We start from the raw sequence: 21,780 nt of genomic DNA, 5'->3' as shown, positions 1-21,780 counted from the left end.
AGGCCCCAGCATTCCAGATTACTGTTATCCACTCCTGAACTCTTCCAGTCAGAAGTGTGATGACATAGATGACTCGAGAGCTTTTGGAAGGGAAAGCGGAGGCCTGGAGTTCCATTGACAAGGAGCACTGGGAAAGGAATGAGTAGCAGGTCCCAGGCTCCCCATTGTAGGGCTGTGGGGCAGGCAGACATGGCTCTCAGAGGGGTTGTGGCACTGGAATGACTGTTGGAGTAATGGGTGAGCTGACTGGCGCAGGTGCTGGTTGACTGGAGATGGCAATCGGAAGGCTTTCCATCTGAGAGGAGAGTTTCTGTAACATGTCTGTGATGGCCGTCAAGCTCTGATGGACAGCTGTAATCTCCTGCTGGTGATAACCCAGAATAGAGCCTTGTTTGGTCAAAGCTGCTTTAACTGTTTCAAAGTCTGCTGGGTCCATTCCTCTGGCAGAATTGTTCTGTCACGGCCAAAAAGAGTAGACTAGACCCAAAAGCAGACTCACGTGCACTTGGAGAGAAAAGGGCAGGTCTTTAATCCTAATCGTGGAGGACTGGATAGGAGAAACAGCTGACAGGAGAAATACAGGAATGGGTAATTAGGGAAAAAATGAAAATTAGTGATCAGTGGACAGACAAGTGTGATAAAAAGGAAAAACATGACAGAGTCCAGAAATGCAGCACCACAGCAGGAAAAGAGCTTACATGAGCTTAGTTTAGTCATTCTTCCTCCTGATGGCCGACAGCTGTAATTTCCTGCTGGTGATAACCCAGAACAGAGCCTTGTTTGGTGAAAACTGCTTTAACTGTTTCAATGTCTGCTGGGTCCATTTCTCTGGCAGAATTGTTCTGTCACGGCCAAAAGGAGTAGACTACTCTGGCATTACAGCCCCCAACTCTGGCATTACAGCCCTCACAGTGGGGCAAATGGGTGATGACTCAGCAGCATAATCATAGAGCCAAAGTTACTGCTGAGACTTGCCCATGGGAGTACCACTCCTCTCTGCTTCACGTGATACTGATAGCTTTATTTGTGATAAGTGCAGATTAGTTAGTTTACTGATGGAGAAGACTGCAGCTTTAGATATGCATATCCAGACACTAGAAAGGGTTAGTGAGATTGAGAGCAGTGTAGTTTCTGCAGGGGAAAGTCTGGATGCCCTAGATGGAGCTAGCAATCCCCCAACTCTGGCATTACAGCCCTCACAGTGGGGCAAATGGGTGATGACTCAGCAGCATAATCATAGAGCCAAAGCTACTGCTGAGACTTGCCCATGGGAGTACCACTCCTCTCTGCTTCACGTGTCAAACAGGTTTGCGCTCTTCGGTAATGCAGCCACTGAGAAACCTGAAAGACCTCTGGTTATAAGAGACTCTATCTTATGGCATGTGAAATTAGCTAGGCCTTTAGGCACACCAGCAGCTTTAGTCAGGTGTATACCAGGAACCAGGACATAGCAGGTAATCTTAGGGTCCTAGGCAAGCATAGGCTCTCAAAGATAGTTATCCACGTCGGAGAATAACTCCTCATAGGAGGATAACTTTCCTTGTTTTCCTTGACAAAGGCAATATATGCCTTCATCAGTCTGAGATTACTAAGGGCAACTTTGTAGAGGTGTTTAAATTAGTGAAGGCAATGTTGGATACGGTAGTATGCTCTGGCCCCATCCCAATGCAGCATGGCGATGTAGCTTACAGCTGGTTATGGTCACTGAACTGCTGGTTGTCTAGGTGGTGCTCTGAAATCAATGTGGGCTTTATGGATAATTGGAATAATTTTGAAGGCACTGCCGGCCTGTTAGGGCAGGATGGTATCCATCCCACTCGGGAAGGTGCTGCTGTCATTTCTTGCAGCATAGCTCATAGTCTCAGAACAGGCTGAGTTAACTTATGACAATCCAGGGCCAAGGCCAGGAAGCAGATGAACAGGATAAACTGACTGTCTGCTAGCTGCACAGAGTTGTCACTCAGGTTCCACTATATCTAAACTGTGTCTCTTCCCTGAGCTAAACAAAAAAGTTGAAATATTCAGAGAGTTTGTTCAAGTAACCTAATTAATATAAAATTGGATCATACTGACTGTACAGCCACTCTCAGCACCTTTTACTGGAAGGTAGGACTCTTAAATATTAGATCTTTTACATCTAAAGTGCTAATTGTTAATGAACTTATTACTGATCAGGAGTTTAATGTACTGTGTTTAACAGAAACATGAATTAAGCCAAATGAATATATAGCATTAAACAAAGCTACTCCTCCTGGATATAGTTACATACACCAGCATCGTCTAACTGGCAGAGGAGGAGTTGTTGCAGTTAGTTATAATAATTAGCTAGGCATAACACAAAAACCTGGTTATAACTTTAATATATTTGAAGTTCTTCATACTAATATAATGTTGTTGCAAATCCCTGAGTGGGTGTAATACTGAAGCATGGCAGGCGGGAAGTGCTGTTCACACAGACTTTTTATTTTCAATGTTTTCCTTGCTTTTCAGCTTTACACACACACACACACACACACACACACACACACACACACACACACACACACACACACACACACACACACGTGCTCTGGTTGGGAGAGATCTCCTCTCTTCACTCTCTCCCTCCTTTTCTACTCTCTGCAGTTACTGGAAAGCACACAGACACAATGTTAATCAGAAACAGCTGTACTGACTTTGCCACTCACTTCCCTGGCCCTGCCCTTCATTCACAAACTGACGCTCGGCCACGCCCCTGCTGGCACAATCCCCCAGTGCCCGACTCAGGCTGGTGAGCTGTCTGGCCCGCAGCGGACTTCCTGTCCTGTGTGTGTGTGTGTGTGGGGGGGGGGGGGGTCTGCTGTGGGCTGGACAGCTCCCCGGCCTGAGTTGGACGGTGGGGTTATGTGGCAGCAGGGGTGTGGCTGAGCGTCGGTTTGTGAATACCCCCACCGCCTGACTCAGGCCAGGGAACTGTCTGGCCTGCAATGGGCTCCCCCCCACCCCCCAACAGGACAGGAAGTCCACCACTACCATCTGTGCCCCCAGCCTATGGATCACCTCGAATTTAAATAGCTAGATGGTGAGATACCAATGGGTGATCCACACATTGGCTTCCTTCATGTGGTGGAGCCACTGGAGGGGTGTGTGGTCTGAACAGAAGGGGAATGGGTGCCCCAGCAGGTAGTATTGGAAGGTGAGGACCATCCACTTAATGGCCAGGCACTCCTTCTTGATGGTGCTGTACTTACTTTCATGCATTGAGAGCTTATGGCTTATGGTTGTTCCTCACCCTCCACCTTCTGGGACAAAATGGCCCCCAGCCCTCTGTCCAATGTGTCTATCTGCAAAATAAAAGGGAGAGAGAAGTCAGGGGAGTGTAAAAGTGGCCCTCCACACAGTGCAGCTTTTACCATGGTGAATGCCTGTTGGTACTGCTCTGTCCACTGGATCAGATCTGGTGGCCCCTTTTTAGATGCCCCTGGTGACATCTGAATAGTTAAGTATAAACCTGTGATAATAGCCAGCCACACCCAGGAACTGTCTCACCCCCTTTTTGGCCTTTGGCGTCGGGCAGGCCGTAGTCGCTGCAGTCTTGTCAATTTTGGGACACACCTGCACGTGACCCAAGTGGAAACCCAGATACTGTACTTCCACCTGCCCAATTGCGCACTTTCTTGGGTTAGCTGTGAGACCCACCTGCCTCAGTGACTCTAGGACAACCCTAAGGTGTTCTAGATGCCACGGCCAATTGTTGCTGAATATAATAATGTCGTCTAGGTAAGCCGTGGCATAGGCGGCGTGGGGGCAGAGGATCTTGTCCATGAGCCACTGGAACATAGTGGGAGCCCCAGATAATCCAAAAGGGAGTGTGACAAATTGATGTAATCTGAATGGTGTGGAAAAGGATGTTTTTTTCTCGGGATAGAGGAGTCAAGGGGATCTGCCAATATCCCTTTGTCAAATCCAGTGTCGAATAAAACTGAGCAGCACCTAATCGATCAAGCAGCTTGTCAATGCAAGGGATTGGGTACGCATCAAATTTAGACACCATGTTGACTTTTCTGTAGTCCCCACAGAACCTGACCGACCCCTCGGCCTTGGGAACCAGGACCACCCAGCTGCTCCATTCACTGTGGGACTCCTTGATTATGCGCATTTTGAGCATAGCCTTGAGTTCATTCTGAACCACTTTTTTCTTGTATTTGGGTAAGCAATAAGGGTGGCTATGCACCACCACCCTGGGAGCATTTCAATGTGATTTTCTATGAGGTGAGTGCAACTGGGAAGGGGCAAGAACACGTTAGAAAATTCCTCTTGCAACCTGGCAATCTATGTGAGCTGGCTCATTGAGAGGTGGTCTCCACAGGGGACTGGAGTGGTTTGAGTAGTTTTTTTTTTGCCCCAGTCCCTTCTCTGGGACTACCGACACCAATGCCACAGGGACCCCCTCATTCCAATGTTTCAGCAGGTTGAGGTGGTATATTTGCAGTGCCCCTCCCCTATCTGTTTACCTCACCTCATAGTCGATGCCCCCAATTTACTGTGTGACCTTAAAGGGCCCTTGCCACTTGGCGACTAATTTATCTAACTACTAACTACTAACAACTAACTACTTTATCTCCCGGGGTGAATTCTCTAAGGTGCATGCCCCTGTTGTACAGCCAGGCTTGATGTTCTTGTGCCTGCCATAAATTCTCCTGGGTTAAGTACGTGAGGGTGTGGAGTTTTGTATGCAGGTCGAGAATGTATTGAATTTCATTTTTACTTGTTGAAGGTCCCTCCTCCCAATTTTCCCACAGCAAGTCTAAAATGCCATGTGGCTTTCAACCATATAATAATTCAAATGGTGAAAATTCCATGGAGGCTTGTGGGACCTCTTGGACTGCAAATAACAGGAGCTCGAGCCATTTATCCCAGTTACATGCATCTTTGCTTACAAACTTCCAAATTAGATTTTCGAGTGTTTGATTGAATCGCTCCACTAATCTATCTGTTTGTGGGTGATAGACGCTGGTGCGGATAGATTTAATCCCCAATAAGCCATCCAGTTCGCACAGTGTGCGTGACATAAACATAATGCCTTGGTCAGTCAGGATTTCTTTTGGAATCCTGACTCAGGAGATAACACAGAAGAGGGCCTCCACAATACTGTATGTTGAAATATTGCAGCGAGGCACCCCTTGCAGATATCGCATTGCATAGTCCACCAGAACTAAAATAAAGTGATATCCTTGTGCCAACTGAGCTAATGGCCAGACAAGATCCATGCTAATTCTCTCGAAGGGGGTCTCAATTAGAGGGAGACAGTGCAAAGGCGCTTTTGGAGTGGCCATAGGATTTACCAACAAACATCCCTAAGAATTCCTGGCCAATAAAACCGGGGCATTATATGGGCTAGTGTTTTATCCTGCCATAAGCATCTGGCCATGGGATTAAAGTGAGCCATGTGGAACATGAGTTCCCTGTGGTTTTTAGGGATTAATAACTGTGTTATCTGTTCATTGGTTTGAGTGTCCTCCGTCACTTGATACAGCCTATCCTTAATAATAGTGAAGTACAGGAAGGAGGGTATCATATTTGGCTGGAGAGTTTGACCATTGATTACTCTCACTTGGTCAAACATACGATGCAGAGTCTCGTCTCACAAGTGCTCTAATGGGAAATCCTCAAGGGAATCCCCAAGAGAGGGAGGAGGGGTGAGCTGGCTGCTCCTCACTCCTCATATCACCCTGATGCGGTACTGATATAGACGGCTCTGTGACAGCTGCCACACCAGGATCCCCCCATGATGTACTATCGCAGGACCCACCCCTTACTATGTGTTCCATTAACCCTCTGAATCCTGGCCAATGAGTCCCCAAAATCAGTGACTGGGTGAGAAGAGGATTAACTGCCATCTATAGCCTATGATTTTCTCCCCGAAAAAGAATGTGGACAGACACCAAGGGATAATCCTGAACATCCCTGTGCACACACAAAACCTTCACCACTCCTGCTCTCCCCAGTGCCTCACCTTGCACCAGGCTTTGGTGGATTGAGGTCTGATTCCAGTCAGAATCCCCTTGAACACTCATTAGTATATGATATGCTCCAGCCCTATTGAGGATGGTCTCTGGCCCATTGGGGATCTGGACCACAGCTCCCACATCCATCGCAGAGCACTGGCACTGGAGATGCCTGGGCTCCCCGCAGTACCAGCATACCGGCCAAGGCTTCACCTCTGCACCAGTGAAAGGAGAGTCACTCACCTGGGGGGGAGAAGACACAGACATAGAAGGGGCAGATGGGAGGGAAACACCATGGGTGCGGCGGGCTGGCTGGGGAGGAGTCGGCCCCCGCCTCCACGGTGGAGGAACACGGTGGGGACAGGAAGAGGAGGGAGGGTGTGAAGGAGAGAGAGAGAGAGAGAAGAGGTGGAATGTCCACCTGACACCAGAACCACTGCCAAGTGATCCTCTGCCAACTCGATGGCTTGATCCAGCAACGTTGGGTGGTGGCACTGGACCCACTCTGCCGTCCTTTCTGGAAGCTGGGCAATAAACATTGTCACCAGGTCAATGATCCCCTCGACGTCACAGTCCCTCAGCCAGCCACCGCCAGCAAGTGTCCTGGAGTTGTTGGCCAAACGCGAACAGCTGGCCAACTTCCTCCAGCGTCAGCATGCATAAATGTTGGCAATGTTGCTCTGGAGAGCGGCCGACATGCTGCAGGATGGCTCGTTTCAGGTTGGCATAGACGAGCTGGCGGTCAGCAGGGAGCTCTTGCATGGTGAGCTGCACTTCCCCAGTCAGCAGCGGTAATAGACGTACCGCGTGTTGCTCAACCGGCCACCCCCACGCTTTGGCTGCTTGCTCAAACAGGGCGATAAATGCCTCGAGCTCATTGTGCAGTCCCATCTTCATCAGTGTGACGTGGGGTGGGTCTGCTATGGTGTGGACCCTGCCAAAATGAGCAGGTGCCAGAACACCTGGCAATTTTCCTGCTGGGCCAGCAGCTAGGCTTTGAAGCATTGCCCCTGCTCCTTCCGGAGGGCAATCAGCGTTTGGTGCTGGCTCTGTTGGGTGGCGGCAAAGGCAAAGGCATCTTTTAGTGGGGAGGACTCCATGGGGTGTTTCCCTTCAGTATCCCGGCTTTCGGCACCACTGTAGTAAATCCCTGAAGTGGATGGAATATTGAAGCACGGCAGGTGGGAAGTGCTGTTCACACAGACTTTTTATTTTCAATGTTTTCCTTGCTTTTCAGCTTTCCACCCACACACATACACACACTCGTGCTCTGGTTGGGAGAGATCTCCTCTCTTTGCTCTCTGCCTCCTTTTCTCCTCTCTGCAGTTACTGCAAAGCACACAGACACAACATTAATTAGGAACAGGTGTACTAACTTTGCCACTCACCTTGCCTGGCCCTGCCCACCATTCACAAATCAACGCTTGGCCACGCCCCCACTACGACAAATGTATGTAGTCTCGAAAAACAAGTCTACATACAATTAATAATAAGCAATTCCATTGCTTATTATTTACAGGCCCCCAGGGCCATATTCTGAGTTTCTTTCTGAATTTGTGGCTTTCATCTCAGACCTTATTTCCTTAGACAAAGCTTTAGTTAGAAGAGACTTCAATAGTTATTCACTTCAATAACCCAGAAGATTCTCTGAAAACAGCATTTGTGTCTATTTTAGATCCAGCAGGGGTTAATCAGAACATCATAGGACCTACCCACAATGATGGTCACACTCTCAATCTAATACTAACATTCGGGTTAAATATAGAAAATATTCCACAGTCTGAAGTTACCTCAGATCATCATCTCATCTTATTCAAAATATGTCTGAGCATCTCATCATGCTACTGTGTTAAACATACATTCACATCAACTACTGCACAGAGTTTTATAAATAATTTCCAAGAGTTATCAGCTTTGATTGGATCACTGTCAGCCCCCACAGAACTTGATCAGGTAACTGAATGCTTAGAGTCAGTGCTCCACTACACTTTAGATAATGTAGCTCAACTGAAAAGAAAAAATATTAGAGAGAAAAAAATAGCATACTGGTGTAATGATTACACTTGCACTTTAAAACAGACCACTCAAAAATTAGAACACAAATGGCCACAAAACAAAATTGGTAGCATTCAAATTAGCATGGAAGGAGAGGCTCTTGACATATAGAAAAGCTCTTAGCACTGCTAGATCAATGTATCTCTCCACCCTAATAGAAGATAACCAAAATAATCCTAGATTCCTATTTAATACTGTAGCAAAATTAACAAGGAAAAAGACCACTATAGACACATGCACATCTGCAATATGTAATAGCAAAGACTTCATGAATTTTTTCAATGACAAAATTTAAAATATCTGACAAAAAAATTCAATCTACTAATATAAGGCCAGACATTTTAAGTAACCCTAGAGTTAACAATATAACTGCAGCAGATCAGCAATTAGAATGTTTTACTCCCCTTAGAGAACTCAAACTAATTTAATTAATCTCCACATTAAACTCTTCAACTTGTGTAGTAGATCCCTTCAAAATTCTTCAAACAGATAATACCAGAAGGAATTGAAACTCTTCCTAAAATAATCAGTTATTTACTTAGAATTGGCGATGTACCCAAATTCTTTAAATTAGCAGTTACCAAACCCCTGATTAAAAATAACTGACCTTGACCCCTGTCAGCTGTCCAGTTATAGGCCAATATCAAACCTCCCCTTTATCTCCAAGATCCTAGAAAAAGCTGTGGCACAGCAGTTATATGCATAGGAATAATATCCATGAAATGTATCAGTCAGGATTTAGGCCTCATCATAGCACAGAGACAGCATTGGTTAAAGTAGTAAATGGCCTACTATTGGCCTCTGATTATAGCTGTCTCTCTGCTTGTATTGCTTCACCTTAGCCTTTGACACCATTGATCATATCATTCTCCTTGACAGACTAGAAAATGTTGTGAGAGTCAAGGGAATGGCTGTCTCCTGGCTCAGGTCTTATTTAACTGATCATTATCAGTTTATTGATGTAAATAGTGATTTTTCAATGAAATGGGTGGTAAAGTTTGGTGTTCCACAAGGTTCTATCCTTGGCTCAGTGCTTTTTTCTTTATATAAGTTACCTCTGGGTCATAAGCATGGTATTAACTTCTACTGTTATGCTGATGACACACAGTTGTATGTTTCTGCAAAGCCAGATGTGAGACACCAGCTTAATAAAATTGAGCAACTTATTTAAAGGACATTAGACACTGGATGCTTATTAACTTCCTTCTGCTTAACTCTGACAAGAAAGAAGTACTTGTACTAGAACCACATGCAGCTAGAAATAAGTTTTCTGATGACATAGTAACTTTGGATGGCCTTTCTTTTTCTTCACTTACAGCAGTAAAAGACCTTGGTGTGATCATTGACTCCAGTCTTTAATTTGAAATTCATGTCGATAACATTACGTGGATAGCTTGCTTTCATCTCAGAAATATTGCTAAGATAAGAAATATAATGTCACTATATGATGCAGAAATACTAGTTCATGCTTTTTTTTTTACCTCTAGTTTGGATTATTGTCATGTTTGGATGTTCAAATAAGTGCATAAACAAGCTCCAGTTAGTTCAAATTGCAGCAGCAAAAGTCATTACTAGAACTAGGAGATATGACCACCATACCCCTATCTTATCCACACTGAATTGGCTCCCAGTCAAATTCCACATTCATTGTAAAATACTACTATTGACCTATAAAGTACTGAATGGTCTCACGGCACAGTACCTGAGTGAACTTCTGGTCCTTTATGACCCACCACACCTACTTCAGTTAAAAGGTGGTGACTATCTTTTGGTACTTCACGTAGTGAAGGCTACATCGGGGGCAGATATATACTGTTCTTAACTATTAGGTGACACTGGGTATACCTAACAATCTGTGTTTTCTCTCTCTGTCTTCCCCCTTTCTCTCTCTCTCTGTCTCTCCCTCTGTCTGTTTCTCTCTGTCGAGTTAGATGTCAGTCCTGAGACATCAGTGATGCTGACCTCTTCTGCTCTTTGAACCTGCCTGATCCATCCTGATGCCCTATGTCTGGCTGGAGTCTCATCACATCACTCCTGTGGATGATGGCTCCATGTGAAAGACACAGAGTATGGCTCTGGACACTTACACTTTTGCTGTGATGGCTGAGCACTACAAATGATAGATAACATTCGGACTGCACTTGTCATAAACTGTTTTGCAGTCTCCATCAATGAACAGTTGATAACTTCAACAAAATCAACTTCATGTTAAAACTATAATGATAGTTGCACAATTGTACTTTGTGACTATATAGGACGCAGTTATAGAAGCAAGTTATTTATAATCATGTTATCTGTTATCACCCAGATGAGGATGGGTTCCCTTTCTGGTCTGGTTCCTCTCAAGGTTTCTTCCACATGTTGTCTGAGTGAGTTTTCCTTGCCATCATCACCACAGGCTTGCTCATCAGGGATAAATAAATTTATTTGGGATAAAATTAGTGCACATGTTTAAAGTCTTTATTTTTCTGTAAAGCTGCTTTGTGTCTGTTGTTAAAAGTGCTATACAAATAAGCTGACTTGGCTAATCAGCTTTGTGGTGCTTTAACTTAGGCTCCAAGTTTGCTTACCATATATTTTGGGAATTAGAAACAGCTTTTTTTTAAAACAAAAAAAAACTTCAGGCTTAAATAAAACAGGTCAAGGATTATTTACAAATCATTGTTTTCAGTTTTAATTTCAATTTCGTGGCGGCACGGTGGTGTAGTGGTTAATGCTGTCACCTCACAGCAAGAAGGTCCAGGTTCGAGCCCCATGGCCGACGAGGGCCTTTCTGTGTGGAGTTTGCATGTCCTCCCTGTGTCTGCATGGGTTTCCTCTGGGTGCTCCGGTTTCCCCCACAGTCCAAAGACATGCAGGTTAGGTTAACTGGCAACTCTAAATTGACCGTAGGTGTGAATGTGTGTGTGAATGGTTGTCTGTGTCTATGTGTCAGCCCTGTGATGACCTGGCGACTTGTCCAGGGTGTACCCCGCCTTTTGCCCATAGTCAGCTGGGATAGGCTCCAGCTTGCCTGCGACCCTGTAGAACAGGATAAAGCGGCTAGAGATAATGAGATGAGAATTTCAATTTCAACATTTTTCTGATATGGGTTTTAATAACTAACCAATTATGAACTTGTGTGATGAGGAACTGTCAGAGCCAGAACTCATTGAGCATGCTTGACAATGCTCTCATTTCTACCTCTGGGTTTTCTGTCAGTGTTTTCCAGTGTTTGCCAGGGCATAACGGAGGGGTTTACATTCAATTTTATAAAAATAAATAAATAAATAAATAAATAAATAATACATCTAAAACTCGACATTCATGAAATATTAATGCCAAAGGGTGATATAATCAAATATTGATTTTTTAAATTGCTGTGTGTGACAGTGAGGGTGTGGTCAAGCATAGGATGTGAATGGCAAGGAGTTAGGTTGAACCAGCAGGTACGGTAACATTTGATGAGTTACATCTGTGGTTAATTACTGGCTGTCTATTAATGTGTGTCTCTGTGTGCCTTTCAGAGAGCCAGTTACCAGAAAGAGAGAGCTTCCATTCATAGGGAAGCTGTTTGTTTGTATGTGTGAGTGCATACCCGAGGCAGTAGTCACTAAAAAGTTAAGGTTAAAAATTAAAACACTTATTCTTGAAGCCTGCCGCCCAGTTCCTTACTGTCCCAACACAGAAAGTTGTTACACTGTGTTTTACTTTTTACTTTACAGAGTTGTTTTACAAACCTTTTGTGAAGTACTGCCTTTGTCTTCTGATTATGGCAGTTCACATGTGGTTCTGGTTGACAGAATGTTTTCTATAGTAGGTTTGACTCATCTCATCTCTTCTCGTCTCGTCTTCATCCGCTTATCCAGGGCCGGGTCGTGGAGGCAGCAGTCTGAGCATGGAAGCCCAAACTTCCCTTTCCCCAGACACCTCAGCCAGCTCCTCAGGAAGAACACCGAGGCGTTCCCAGGCCAGCCGAGAGACATAGTCCCTCCAGCGTGTCCTGGGTCTTCCCCGGGGCTCCTCCCGGGGGGACATGCCTGGAACACCTCCCCAGGGAGGCATCCAGGAGGCATCCGAAAGTGATGCCTGAGCCACCTCTGCTGATTCCTCTCGATGTGGAGGAGCAGTGGCTCTACTCCGAGCTCCTCCTGAGTGACTGTGCTTCTCACCCTATCTCTAAGGGAGCGCCCAGCCACCCTGCGAAGGAAACTCATTTCGGCCGCTTGTACCCGTGATCTTGTTCTTTTGGTCATTACCCAAAACTCATGACCATAGGTGAGAGTCGGAACATAGATCGACCAGTAAATCGAGAGCTTTGCCTTTTGGCTCAGCTCCTTCTTCACCACGACGGACCGGTAAAGTGACCGCATCACTGCGGAGGCTGCACTGATCCGCCTGTTGATCTCATGCTCTATCCTTCCCTCACTCGTGAACAAGATCCTGAGATACTTAAACTCCTCCACTTGAGGCAAGACTTCTCCACCAACCTGGAGAGGGCAAGCCACCCTTTTCTGGTCGAGAACCATGGCCTCGGACTTGGAGGTGCTGATTCTCATCCCAGCCACTTCACACTCGACTGCAAACCACCTCAGTGCATGCTGAAGGTCCTGGTTTGAAGAAGCCAACAGAACAACATCATCTGCAAAAAGCAGAGATGAAGTCCTGTGGTTCCCAAACAGGATTCCTTACGGCCCCTGGTTGCACCTAGAAATTCTGTCCATAAAAATTATGAACAGAACCGGTGACAAAGGGCAGCCCTGCCAGAGTCCAACATGCACTGGGAACAGGTCTGACTTACTTCTGGCAATGCGAACCAGACTCCTGCTCCGTTTGTACAGGGACCGGACAGCCCTTAACAAAGAGCCCCGAACCCCATGCTCCCGAAGCACCCCCCACAGAATACCACGAGGGACACAGTCGAATGCCTTCTCCAGATCCACAAAGCACATGTGGACTGGTTGGGCAAACTCCCATGAACCCTCGAGCACCCTATGAAGGGTATAGAGCTGGTCCAGTGTTCCACAACCAGGACGAAAACTGCATTGTTCCTCCTGGATCCGAGGTTCAACTATTGGCTGAATTTTTCTCTCCAGTACCCTGGAGTAAACCTTCCCAGGGAGGCTAAGAAGTGTGATTCCTCTATAATTGGAGCACACTCTCCGGTCCCCTTTCTTAAAAAGAGGGACCACCACCCCAGTCTGCCACTCCAGAGGCACTGTCCCTGACTGCCACGTGATGTTGCAGAGGCATGTCAGCCAAGACAGCCCCACAACATCCAGAGACTTGAGATACTCAGAGAGGATCTCATCCATCCCTAGTGCCTTACCACCAAGGAGCTTGCAAACCACCTCAGTGACTTCGGCTTGGGTAATGGACAGGTCCACCTCTGAGTCATCAGCCTCCGCTTCCTCAATGGAAGATGTGACGGTGGGATTGAGGAGATCCTCGAAGTATTCCTTCCACTGCCTGACAATGTCCCTAGTCGAGGTCAACAGCTCCCCACCCGCACTGTAAACAGTGTTGGCAGAGTACTGCTTCCCCCTTCTGAGGCACCGGACGGTTTGCCAGAATTTCTTTGAGGCCGACCGATAGTTCTCCTCCATGGCCTCACTGAACTCCTCCCAGTTCCGAGTTTTTGCCTCCGCAACTGCCCAAGCTGCGGCATGCCTGGCCTACCGATACCCGTCAGCTTTCTTAGGAGTCCTGGAGGCCGACATGGCCTGATAGGACTCCTTCTTCAGCTTGACGGCATCCCTTACTTCCGGTGTCCACCACTGGGTTTGGGGATTGCCGCCACGACAGGCACCGGAGAGTAGGTTTGACTATACAGGGTATTTAAAAATTGTTTTTATTTTTTTTAAATACCCCAATATACTATACAGGGTATTTAAAAAAATTATATTATTTGAGATGTAAATATCCCAGAAACTACATAGTCTAGGCAAATGAAATTGAACAGTGTTAATGTTGAGCAATATGAGTTATTCCTCAAAATTTGAATGAGAAATTTAAAGGTATGTGGATTCCATGAATGATTTCACACATTTTCAATATGCCTGAGACACGGCACATGTCAAGTCGGTAGTCCAAGTTGGACTGATGTGTGTACCATGCTGCAGCATGTCTTTGGTAACAGCCTTTTCTGGTAACAGTGCATTTTTAGAGAATTCTCTCATAAATGCACGCTACACAGTCTTGTTCGACTGTGCTTGAGCGTACTCTAACACAAAAAATGGCTTTTCTTTTCCAGTGAATGACATTTCTATACATAAAAAAAGATAAAAACAAAAAAACGTGAAACATAAAACTTTGACCTGTTTCCACACATGCTGTTAAAATTTGAGGTCAACTGAACAAGAATTGGCAAAATTATTAGATTATGAAATGATATCACATTTTTTGAAACACCCTGTATGTCCAGTGGGGCACACTTAGAAGGACAAAGATGGATTTATTGTAAATTACAGAAATTCAGAAGGGTAACTGAGAGATTATACTGCTTTTTTATTATTATGTTTGCCGGATTTTTGCCAGGGGTGTTGTAAGGACAAGCACTGTATGTATTTATACACATACAGTGCTTGTTCTTACAACAGATTACAAAGATCATCCCAAGGACAAATAGTGCATCTATTATATCATGCTCCCTTCTCTCTCTATTGCTTTTAAACTATGATATATTGTATACATAGCAAATAGACTGATGAGCATGTATTTATTTCCTGTGACTGCTCACTAAATGAACTGAGATTCTGACTGGAAACTTGTCTCTTGCAATTTTCCACACTTGTCTCACACTGCTTGATGTTATGTAGAATAATTTATATGACTTGAATATGATTCTCTCCCCCTGTAGTTCAGACTCATGGAACTAGATGCCATTTTTAACTTTATTCATCTACTGTGACAGAGATTACTGGATTCTAATGCACATTCGGTACATGAAGCACAGTACAGGTTTACAGAAGATGATATTACTTACAATTAATCTATAAATAACTTATTGTGGATTAATAGGGATGAAGGTAGTTCAAGTCTGTGCCCTGACATGTACAAGTGAGTCCAGAAAGAGTATCAGGAACAGAAATTCTGCCTTTGTATAAACTAAAACCACATTCCCCATGTGTACAAATTTCCATGTGTATTGCCCAGTAAAGTGTGCATTCCTTAGCATGTGACACACTTCAATTGCATGACAATTCTATTTCCTCCTCAGTGAATCTAAGGCTGCAGGCGTGTAATCACAAGTGGTGTCTGTCTTCAGAAATGGTGTGGGTGAAGGCTTTGAATTTGACCTCAACTGTTTGTGAACATTGCTTCAGTTGTATGAAGAGTCGCAGCACTTTTAGCTCCTAATAGACCAGCACTGTAAATCAAGTCAAGTAAACTTTATTGTCAAATATGCTATACATGCTCAACATACAGCACAGATGAAATTTTAGTCCTCTCTGACCCATGGTGCAAACAGGCTATGCAATAAATAAAAATAGAATTATTGAAAAAACAAACAATATAAACAGAATAAACACTCTAGATAAGAACTAGACATAGACTAAACACTCATAAGCAAACGAAATAAACAGTATAAACACTCTAGATAAGAACTAGACATAGACTAAAACACTCACACACACACCCACACACACACATACGTAAATTGGTGCACATAAGCAGTCAAGGGCACTTGAGGTATAGCAGGTAAACATGAAATAAGCAGTATAAACAAACTAATGGCTGTTAAGGTGAGGTAGTGCGGAATAGTGCAAATGAGTGAGGTAAAGTGAAATGTGCAGTCCCTGAGTTCAGTGTGTTAATGAACGTTGAGTGTGTGTGTGTGTGTGTGTGTGTGTGTGTTGGGGGGGACTGTGAGAGTGACATGTCAGATGCTGAAGGGGGGGCAGGGGTGTGTGTGAGCAGAATCTGTGGCAGGAACCAGAGGGAGGAGGAGTGGCAGAACAGGGAGGGAGTTGAGCCTCCTGACCACCTGGTGAAAGAAACTGTTCTTGAGCCTGCTGGTTTTGGCCCGGAGACTCCACAGTCTCCTCCCCAACAGCAGCAGACTGAAGAGGCTGTGAGATGGGTGGATGGGGTCACCTGCAATCCTGATGGCTTTGCGGGTGAGACGGGAGTTATAAATATCCATTAGAGAAGGGAGAGAGACACCAATGATCCTCTCAGCTGCTCTCACAATGCGCTGCAGAGTCTTGCAGCAGGACATGGTGCAGGCGCCATACCACATGGTGATGCAGCTGGTCAGGATGTTCTCGATGGTGCCTCTGTAGAATGTGTGCATGATGGGGGCCGGGACTTTTGCTCTCCTCAGTTTGCGGAGGAAGTACAGATGCTGTTGGGCTTTTTTGGCCAGTGATGCAGTGTTGTTGCTCCAGGACAGGTCTTCAGAGATGTGCACACCCAGAAACTTGGTGCTGCTCACCCTCTCCACTGCAGCACCATCGATAGATAGTGGAGCATGCTGGGTGTGCACTCTCCTGAAGTCCACAACAATCTCCTTTGTCTTCTCCATGTTCAGGTGGAGATTGTTGTCCTTGCACCACATGGCCAAGCGGCTCACCTCACTCCTGTAGATTTTTTCATCGCCATTGTTGATGAGACCCACCACAGTAGTGTCATCTGCAAACTTAATGAAGAGATTGGCGCTGGGTGTTGGTGTGCAGTCATGGGTCAGCAGAGTGAAGAGGAGGGGGCTTAGCACACATCCTTGGGGGCCCCCGTGTTCAATGTGATGGTGCTGGAGGAGTTGCTGCTGACCCGTACAGCCTGTGGTCTCCCCGTCAGGAAGTCCAGCAGTCAGTTGCACAGGGAGGTGTTGAGTCCCAGCTGGTCCAGTTTATGAATTAGCTGCTGAGGAATGATTGTGTTGAATGCTGAGCTAAAGTCTATGAACAGCATTCTGACATATGAATCTTTTGTCTCCAGGTGGGTGAGGGCTGAGTGGAGGGCAGTGGAGATGGCGTCATCGGTCGAACGGTTGGACTGATATGCAAACTGGAAAGGGTCCAGGGTGGGGGGGAAGGCAGACTTGATATGCTGCATGACTAGCCGCTTGAAGCACTTCATGAGGATGGGAGTGAGTGCGACAGGGCGGTAGTCATTGAAGCAGGAGGGAGACGGCTTCTTTGGGACTGGGATGATGGTGGTGGCTTTGAGGCACGTGGGGACAACAGCCTGGCTCAAAGAGATGTTGAAGATGTCTGTAAAGACATCTGTGAGCACAGTCTCTCAGGACACGACCAGGAATGTTATCAGGACCCAGGGCTTTTCATGCATTTGTTGTCCTGAGAGCTCTCCTCATGCTGTCTGGGGACAGCATCAACACCTGGTCACCGGGAGGTGGTGGGGTCTTCTGTGCCGTGGTGCTGTTGTCTGCCTCAAAGTGAGGGAAGAAGTCGTTCAACTGATTCAGCAGAGATGTGGAGTTGTCACAGGTCTGCAGTGAGGGCTTGTAGTCTGTGATAGTCTGAATCCCCTGCCACAGGTTCCTGGTGTCTCTGCTGTCATTGAAATAGTCAGCAATGTACCTGAAATACTGTCTCTTGGCCACCCTGATGCCTCGTGACAGGTTGGCCCTAGCTGTCCTCAGGCCCACCTCATCCCCAGCTCTGAAGGCGGCGTTCCAAGCCCACAGGAGCCTGTGGACTTGCCCTGTCAGCCATGGCTTCTGATTGGCCTGAATGGAGATGGTTCTGGTGACCGTAACATCGTCCATGCACTTCCTCATGTAGGCAGTGACGGTCTCCGTGTACTCCTGTAGATCTGTGATGTTGTTGTAGGTGGCTGCCTGTCTGAACATGCTCCAGTCAGTGGTGGAAAAACAGTCCTGGAGTGCCTCTGAGGACCCCTCTGGCCACACACGTATCTGCTTTGTAGCTGGTTTGGTGACTTTAACCAGCGGCCTGTATGCTGGCATTAGCATAACAGTGGAGTGATCTGAGGCCCAAAGGTGAGGTAGGGGTAGGGCTTTGTAGGTGTCTTTATGCATTCTCCAGAGTATTGTTTCCATGTGTGGGAAAGTTGATATGTCCATAGTTTTGGAAACATACTCTTGGGGTTTGCATGATTGAAATCCCCAGCCAGGATGAGGAAAGCATTTGGGTGGGCTGTCTGCTGCTCACTGATGTGCTGATAGAGGTCATTCAGTGCTTCACTCCTGTTGTTATTGGAGCTGGGAGGGATGTATATTGCTACCAGCAATATGGCTGTAAATTCCCTCGGCAGGTAGAATGGCCGGCACTTAATAATTATAAACTCCACCAGTGGTGAGCAGTGTTTGCAGACCACAACAGCATCGCGGCACCAGGCATCACTGATGTAAACACAGAGTCCTCCACCGGGAGTCTTCCCTCCCTCAACTAGCGCTCTGTCTGACCGATAGCATGTTAGCCAGGCTAGCTGAATGGCACAGTCTGGGATGCTGTCATTAAGCCATGTTTCCACAAACACGAGGACACAACACTCACTCACAGACTTAAAAGATGAGCGGAGTAGGCGGACATAATCCAGCTTGTTGTCCAGTGAGCATACATTGGCCAGAGTGATGGTAGGGATAGCCGGCCAGTGAGGGCTAGCCTAGCCCGGATACCTCTGCGGAAGAGGGATACCCCACTTCTGCTTCCGCCTGTTCCACCTGTGGCGCGTCCACTGTGGGCTGGATGCAGGAGTGGGGGTCAGTGATTGAGTAGGCCTCTGGAGCAAACCGTAGTCGCATAGCACTTCCATGTCCGCTGGATTTATATCTGTGAATATAGTTCTGCAGATGCTGAGCAGAAACTCACTGAAGTATGTGCGCCTTAAGACTGATGGACGCGACAAAGACGAACAGATACACACTGTTTTAAAACACAAAAAACACGAAAACACCATTCTGTCAGGTCAGAATGGTGTTGTGTTTGAGTTACAATTGTCTTTAAGTTACAATTCTTGATGAAATATGAATGATTGTGGCTACAAGATCAGAATGTGGGCATGTGACCTATAACATGATATTCCGGAGCTGCAGTGAGTTACCCTGACAGTAATAGTAATCAATGATTAGTAATTCACAGTCAGTACTATGTCAGAGGTATCAGTTTGTCAATTTGGTGGGAAATTTCATGTCATACACATCATGCACCAGTTCAGTTATGTCAAACATCATCTCGGCCCAACTTTAAGCACAAAACAAATCCAAATATATCCACTAGTGGTGATAAAGGGCACTTGCACTCGAGGCCAAGCCTCTATCCCTGAGTCGCAGTGGCCAGGATCGATGTGTGTACCAAAGTTCATGAGTCAGACTTTTTCACCAATAGAATCATTCCTGTCCAGGTGCAAATGGTGGTGCTACACGAGAGGCTCATATTTGGCATGGGGATATCATCAGAAACCTGATGTCCTATAACCTGTAAAGTATTAGCTACATCAGGCAATGCAAAGTGAATTTATGACACACTTCCTGTTTGCATGATGAAACATACAAATTTATTGTTTTTTTTCAATAATCAGTAAACCAATAAATTTATTGGTTTTCTAAATTTGACACAGATAGGTGAAGCCATATACCGGGGAAGAGTCTCAATGACATATGGGGGTACTATAGAGTCCCCCGGGCATACCTGGGGTCAAGCCTCTATCTCTGAGTAGTGGTTGTCAGGATCGATGCGAGTACCAAATTTCATGAGACAAAGTCTTTAGGCAGTGGAGTCCTTACTGTCCAGGTCCAAATGGTGGCGCTATACCAGAGGGTCACTTTGGCCATGTGGATGTTGTCAGAACCATTATGGCTTATAACCTGTGAAGTTTTAGCTATATAAGGCAATACATGGTGAATTTATGACACACTTACTGTTTGCCTGGTGAAACATGAATTTATTGGTTTGCCATTTCAACATCATGCAAGATATCACAAATCCTGTCACAAGTCAATTGACTAAAACAATGTGCATTTCAGTAATGTTCATTTTGGGGCACCCCACATACCCATCAATTTTGACATGGATAGGTGAAACTATATACTAGGCAGAAGTCTCAATTACATGTAAGGTGCTATGGAGTCCCCGAGACACACCCGGGATCAAGCCTCTATCCATGAGTACCAGTGGCCAGGATTAATATGTGAACCAAATTTCATGAGTTTGAGTTTTTTGGCAATGGAATCATTACTCTCCAGTTCCAAAAGATGGCATTATACAGGGTCAAATTGGGCATGTGGATATTATCAGAACCAGTATATCCTACCCCTCCTAGAACTGCCACCTTATTGTGGTGGAGGGGTTTGTGTGCTTGAATGATCCTAGGAGCTATGTTGTCGGGGGCATTACGCCCCTATTAGGGTCTCCCAAGGCAGACAGGTCCTAGGTGACAGGCCAGACCAAGAGCAGTTCACCAAAACCTTTATGGATAAAATAAAATCAAGGACCGTGACATCACCCAGTATGGTGCAGCCAGGGCCCCACCCTGGAGCAAGGCCCGGGGTTGGGGCTCATATGCGCTCGCATATGAGCCCCAACCCCGGGCCTTGCTCCAGGGTGGGGCCCTGGCTGCACCATACTGGGTGATGTCACGGTCCTTGATTTTAATGCGTAATGCTTGGTGTAATGCTTGGCGTAATGCTTGGTGGCCAGGCCTTTGCCCACCGGGCCCGGCCGGGCTCAGCCCAAAGCGGTGATGTGGGCCCGACCTCCTGTGGGTTGACCACCCACAGAGGTAGCCGTAGGGGGCTGGTGCAGTGTGGATTAGGTGGCAGTCGAAGGCAGGAGCCTCGATGACCTGATCCCTGAACACAGCAGCTAGCTGTTGGGACATGGAATGTCACTTCACTGGGGGGAAAGAGCCTGAGTTTGTGCAGGAGGTTGAGAGGTACCGGCTAGAGATAGTCGGGCTCACCTCCACGCACAGCTTGGGCTCCGGAACCCAGCTCCTCAAGAGGGGCTGGACTCTCCACTTCTCTGGAGTTGCCCATAGTGAGCGGCGGCGGGCTGGTGTGGGCTTGCTTATAGCTCCCCAGCTCAGCTGCCATGTGTTGGAGTTTACCCCAGTGAACGAGAGGGTTGCCTCTCTGTGCCTTCAGGTCAGGGAGAGGGCTCTTGCTGTTGTTTGTGCCTACAGGCCGAATAGCAGTATAGAGTATCTGGCCTTCTTGGAGTCCCTGGGAGAGGTACTGAGAGGTGCTCAGACTAGGGACTCCATTGTTCTACTGGTGGACTTCAATGCTCACGTGGGCGACGACAGTGACACCTGGAGGGGTGTGACTGGGAGGAACGGCCTCCCCGATCTGAACCCGAGTGGTGTTTTGTTATTGGACTTCTGTGCTAGTCACGGTTTGTCCATAACGAACACTATGTTCGAGCATAGGGGTGTCCATAAGTGCACGTGGCACCAGGACACCTTAGGTCGGAGGTCGATGATCGACTTTGTTGTCGTTTCATCGGCTCTCCAGCCCTATGTCTTGGACACTCGGGTGAAGAGAGGGGCTGAGTTGTCAACTGATCACCACCTGGTGGTGTGTTGGATCCGCTGGCGGAGGAGGAAGCCGGACAGACCTGGCAGGCCCAAATGCATGGTGAGGGTCTGTTGGGAATGTCTGGCTGAGCACTCTGTCAGGGAGGTCTTTAACTCCCACCTCCGGGAGAGCTTCTCCCAGCTTCCGAGGGAGGTGGGGGACATTGAGTCTGAGTGAACCATGTTCTCTACCTCCATTGTAGATGCAGCTGTTCGGAGCTGTGGCTGCAAGGTCTCCGGTGCCTGTCTTGGCAGGAAT

This window comes from Neoarius graeffei, chromosome 27, assembly GCF_027579695.1.
Source record: "Neoarius graeffei isolate fNeoGra1 chromosome 27, fNeoGra1.pri, whole genome shotgun sequence".
In the NCBI taxonomy this organism is placed as follows: domain Eukaryota; kingdom Metazoa; phylum Chordata; class Actinopteri; order Siluriformes; family Ariidae; genus Neoarius; species Neoarius graeffei.
This window is presented reverse-complemented; position numbering follows the sequence as displayed.